Consider the following 5,547-nt stretch of genomic DNA (forward strand, 5'->3'; position numbering starts at 1 on the left):
ACATTTTGTTTCAACTTGCAGTATACATTATTTTAATGGGATGCCTCCACATAGATTGTGTAGTCTAAATAACTGCTTTAATAAAGCTCAACTATAGAGCAGCAATAAGCATATGTTATATCAAAGAGGTCCACCATGACTTGTAGACTGTGGAGACCTGGGTGTCGTAACCAGTGCCTTCCCCCCTCCCATCAATCCCGTAATGAAACACACACAGTCCTAGGTGGGTTGAACAGGTCGGTCACAGTTTATTAATTAAATAAGCAGAGAAAGGCAATTACATATCGTAACGGGCGCTCGCGCTGAGCTCCTGTCCGTGATCGACAGGGTAATTGGCCCAACGAGCGGTTACGACCTTTGCCCTCCTCCGCTTCTTCCGCTGTGACTTAATAAAGGTTACTATGGTTAGTTATATCACATACGTATATACATTTTTTTTTTTTTTTTATATATAAAATATAATAGCATTTACAAATTTACCTCATCCCTCGGGTTAGTATCATCATTAGCCTTTAAAAGGGGAGGGAGGGTGGGACAACAGCTTCCAGGCGTCCGCCGGGAGGAAAAGAGGAAGTTCCCGGCCGGACGCCTAGCTTTAACCCCTGTAGGAGTGGCCGTAGGACCCCACCCCTCTAGTGACCACTGGCCGGCTGGGGGTCTTCCGGTTAGTGCATCACTAAGGGGGAGTGATGCAAGGGGGGTTATCTAGGAGCTCCCCCCCCTCCCCTCTAGTGACCACCAGCCGGCCGGGGGTCTTCCCATTAGTGCATCACCATGGGGGAGTGATGCCAGGGGGGGACTGGCACTGACATCATTTAATGCTGCTCTATCTAGGTGCTCCCCAGTCAGAGACGCGCACCTTATTCAGTACCGCGTCTGCCAGACTGTGGAGACCTGGGTGTCGTAACCAGTGCCTTCCCCCCTCCCATCAATCCCGTAATGAAACACACACAGTCCTAGGTGGGTTGAACAGGTCGGTCACAGTTTATTAATTAAATAAGCAGAGAAAGGCAATTACATATCGTAACGGGCGCTCGCGCTGAGCTCCTGTCCGTGATCGACAGGGTAATTGGCCCAACGAGCGGTTACGACCTTTGCCCTCCTCCGCTTCTTCCGCCACGGAGGATCCCGTGTATTACCTACACGGGACTCCGACCCCACCCAACACTTTTAGGGCCTGTTCAACCCCATCCTGTAAACCCAACCAACAAAAAAATTATCGAGGCCAATGTCTGTCAGGTGAACTCCATCCGGTCTTAATTGTGGCGTGTTGTCCCCTTGTAGCGGGTGGTGACGAATCACGATACCGCCTCCTCCTCTCACATATTTTCCGTTCCGAGCATTGAATTTACCCCTTGTTCACTCTATGGCTTTTTTATCTCTTGCGCCGCGCCATGCGGCCCGTGGTGTTATCTCCGACCACACCAGTATCATGTTCCTGAACAGACAGCTGAACCGTTCCATATCCGTTGTCACCCATTTGTACCATTCGGCCACCTTTTGTTTGCTAAGGTCATTGCCACCCGGGTGTAACACCATTATCCCAGGGCGTTCCGCCCTCCTTGCCATGCCAACCATCTCCTTGAACACCTGTTTCCACCGAAGGCCTCTGTTCCACCTCCAGTTAACTTTTATGCCCGGGAGGTGAAGATTTGTTCCTCCTGGCCGCAGTTTGGCCCTCTTTTCGGCCCAGTATACGTAGGAATCTCCTACACCCCAAACTTCAACCTCTGTAAGAGACAACACATGTTAATTAAGCAGGTCGGGTCTTATGTATCTGGCGAAGCATGCGGACTTCCAACGCCCCATTCTCTGCACTTCGGCCTCTGACACTCCTGCCTTAGCTGCCTCTATGGCCGCCCCTATCCGGAACTAATGTGTTCCGTACTCCTTTGTATTTGCGCCGTGTTTTTTATTTTTTATTTTTTTTATTTTTATTTTATTTTTTTTTTTTTTTGTATGCATAGCTTGAACATTGCCTGGAATTGGTACTTGGTTAAAGGGGACCCGTCTGTATGCGTGAAGAAAAATCTCCCAGCGTGTCTTATTGCGGCGTATGTTTTAACCATTTTTAACGGGCAAGCTGGGCCCTCTGTAGAGTTAACCAGGACCCATGTGCCCCTACCGGTGGGATCGCATTTGGATTTTCTAACCCTGATGCGCAGGGCGTCGCTGCATATAACTATGTCCTCGTTAATTAGGCCTCCTTCCCATGCGTTTTTTGACCGCGGTAGCGATTAGCTGTTACGCAGTGCTCCGAAAAGACGGTCGCAACAGCTGCCGATATGAGGGCTACCTCATATTGCGATGAGCAGACTGAAGGGGATATCGCAATCAGGTCCTGCAGTAGTCCCAGAGAAATGGGGTGGCGACATTCTTGGCTCGGCTGAAGCCTTTTCCAACCTTTTATGGCTTGTCTTATGCAGAAGGATTTAGTTACCTCTACCCATCCCAATAATTGATAGAAAAATGCCAGCCCTGATAAATTTGCGTTGTGCCGAGGTGCCCGACGCCCCACCTTCTCTCAACCGTAATAGAACATCAGTTGTCACCTCGCTTCGTGCTCCGTCGCTTTCGCCGACTGGCCTACCCTGAATTAGTGAGCACCACTCCTCCCAAGCCTTACCATACACCTGCCAGGTAGCTGGCGAAACGGAGGCCCGTATTAAGGGCATCAATGATTGGCCACTGGGTCCCTCAGGGACCGTGGACACCGAATACCCCAGGTTTGCGCGTTGGGCTGCTGGATTCTGAAAGCCTGCCAATTGGAAAATAACAGTGGGTTAATGATATTATCATCTACTTCCGCCACCGCGGTGGCTCTACACCAAATATTGTTTTCTAGGCATATCAGCGCTAGCTGGCGCAAAAGAGCGAGTATGTCCAAGAGAAAAAGGGGCTTTATTACTTTCTAGGTAGCACTATGAAGGAATTATTCCTTTCTACAGAGTACTAGTATTATTATTATTAGCATTCTCTATCCAACACCCTGTCTGTGTACCACTTTTTGTAGGGAAGAAGTTTATCATAGTATTAACACAATTTTTGAAGTATTGAATAAGATATGCGATTTAATCTCTTCGCTGTTTTCTCGTTTTTTGTTTGGAAACGAATGTTCATGTTTCTCAACTGATCGGCCCATATCTCCATTGCTGCTACTACCGCAAACAATTCCCATAGGGCCGGGTCTTGCCCCCACTTTGTTGTCGTCCATTTCTCTGGCCAACCAAATTTGCACCATTGGTTATTATAGACTGCAAACCCTCGTTTTTGTTCCACCCTATTGTCAGCTCTAATTCCTTGCTTGCGGTCTCTCTAGCCATGACGCACGTGTGCCCGTTGTACGATTGTAGGAACGTCTGCCATACTAGCAGATTCTGCTTTTAGCGACGGGTGAGCCTAATTCTATGGCCGGGCTGAGAAGCGCCTTTTGTTTTTTTCCGGTGACATTGGCATCCCGAATTTGTGTGAGATAGTTTTGAATTTTTCTAGTAACTCGGAGCAGAGATTAGAATTTCTGGGGCTGACGAACAGGAAATTGTCGAGGTAGTGAATTAGGGATTTACTGCCCGTTTTGTACCCAACCTATAAAGGTGCTGAATAGCTCAAACTAGTGACATGAAATGGAAACATCCCATTGGAAGGCACATGTCAAAGTAATAGAGCTAGTCCTCTTTGCAGCCCAGAAGGTAGAAACATTCGGGGTGCCCGGGTAATAAACGGAATGCCGATTCAATGTCGGATTTGGCTAGCAGGGCGCCGGGTCCGGCTGCCCGGACTAACTCTACCGCCTTATCAAAAGACGCGTATGAGACAGACGCTTCTTCTGGGGAAATTGCGTCGTTAGCTGAATCGCCCTTTGGGTGAGATAGATGATGGATTAGGCGGTATTTACCGGGTTCCTTATTTGGTATAATGCCTAACGGAGATATTTTCATGTTTTTGAAGGGGAGCGGCTTAAAGGGGCCTGCTATCCTACCCAATTCTACCTCCTTTTCCATTTTTTTTTTTAAGTATGTGGAGGAATTCGCGAGCCGATTTTAGGTTATCGGATAAGGTTGGTGTTCTTGTTAGCCTAAAGGGAATAAAAAACCCGTTGGAGCCCCCCAGCGGAGCATGAATTTGCACGGCGTGTGGAATCGGCAGTTCCCCTCGTTGAATAGCTAGCATGACCACTGTGTTCTGACCTGCGGAGTAATTAGTGGTCGACGTCTGTTAACCCCCCAGCCTAGATCGGGCTGTAGGGCCAGACGCCTGCGGAACTTCTCGTCGTAAAAACGCCAGGCTGACTTGTAAGAACTATATATCATGTCCTGATATATAAACGATTCAGAGCAGCGTTCCGGATGTTTCTGGCCTATATACAGCCCAATACTGTGAAGGTCTGGCGCCAATTATTCATGGTTAATCAGATTTTTGATCTCTCCCTATCGAAACCCCTATCGAAAGATTATTTGGGGCTAGAACTCTAAACTTTACTATTCCGTAAACCAAGAGCTTAACCACTCAGCCACCAGCTTAACTGGTCCACTTTTCCTTTTGAATTAGATAATTGTAAGATTCACTCCTTTACCGCTGAAGTTAGCTCCATTTCTTTTAAGTTAACCCCTTAGTGTAACATTTCCTTGTTACCCTTGGAACACTCACCGCTGTGTGATTCTGGACGAGTGTACTCCGATCCTGGAGGAACCCCCGCAGATGTTGACGGGGTGATGTCGCAGGATGGGGAAACTCTGGCTCCCGCTACAGCGAGGGACTGGCCGATGTGCTGGCCGATGCACTGAGTATCGTGCGTTGGAGCCTGCTTACAACCACATAGTGGCGGATTAACGGCTCTTTCTTCCGTGACTGCGTGGCAGTTGTGGCTGGAAGCCGCAGGGGATTGTTCTTCCCGGCTGAAAGCCCTAGAGAGTGCCGTGATTTTAGAAAATGTGTCCCGTGCGTGAAGCCTCCTATCCGGGCTCTGCGATACCTCGGACCCCTCAGATGTTGCTGATGACAGCCCTTCTGAGGCCCGGGATCTACGGCGGCTCCTATGGGAGCTTTTAGAGGGGTAGCGCGAATGGTGATGGGAGTTTATCGGAGGAAGATTGGGAGGATGTTTTGGCGTCTCCGCCTTCGTCCGCCGTTGCTTCGCGGTGTAATGGGGGGGGGGGATTCTAACATTATTGCGGGGATTGTTAACCGTATACGGTCCCGCAGTGCTACTTAGAAGGGGGGGTGGGGTGGTGGGGGTTAGGAGGTAACTGTGTTCACTCCCAACGCTGGGAATTGGCGGGGCGGCTTTAACCGGATAATTTTTTTTTTTTTTTTTTAAGAATTTGGGCGGTGGGGAGAGGTGTAAATGTGTCCGTGTTTGGTGCGTTTACAGATATTTCGCTGTGATTCCCGTTGTACTTCTGTTGAGCGCCTTGATCGGTCCTATGGGACCGAACAATGCGCTCTTCAGCAGCACTGTGACCTCTACGGCCTGACCCCAGATACCCCCTTGCAGGCATCCGTGCTGCGTCTGCCATGGGTAGGCTGGATGTCAGGCCAGGTGATAAA

The 5,547-nt window shown here is 49.1% G+C and overlaps 1 long non-coding RNA gene across 1 annotated transcript; it reads right to left on the minus strand.

Annotated features, from left to right (window-relative positions):
• Nucleotides 1–224: 224 nt before the first annotated feature.
• Nucleotides 225–4,833, minus strand: LOC143806073 (uncharacterized). The gene is made up of 2 exons (XR_013221382.1): nt 4,648–4,833; nt 225–1,730 (listed from the first exon to the last, which is right to left on the minus strand). It is a non-coding gene; the product is annotated as an uncharacterized LOC143806073 (long non-coding RNA).
• Between the last annotated feature and the right edge of the window lie 714 nt (nt 4,834–5,547).

The sequence above is a fragment of the Ranitomeya variabilis genome, chromosome 2 (genome assembly GCF_051348905.1).
Source record: "Ranitomeya variabilis isolate aRanVar5 chromosome 2, aRanVar5.hap1, whole genome shotgun sequence".
NCBI lineage: Eukaryota > Metazoa > Chordata > Amphibia > Anura > Dendrobatidae > Ranitomeya > Ranitomeya variabilis.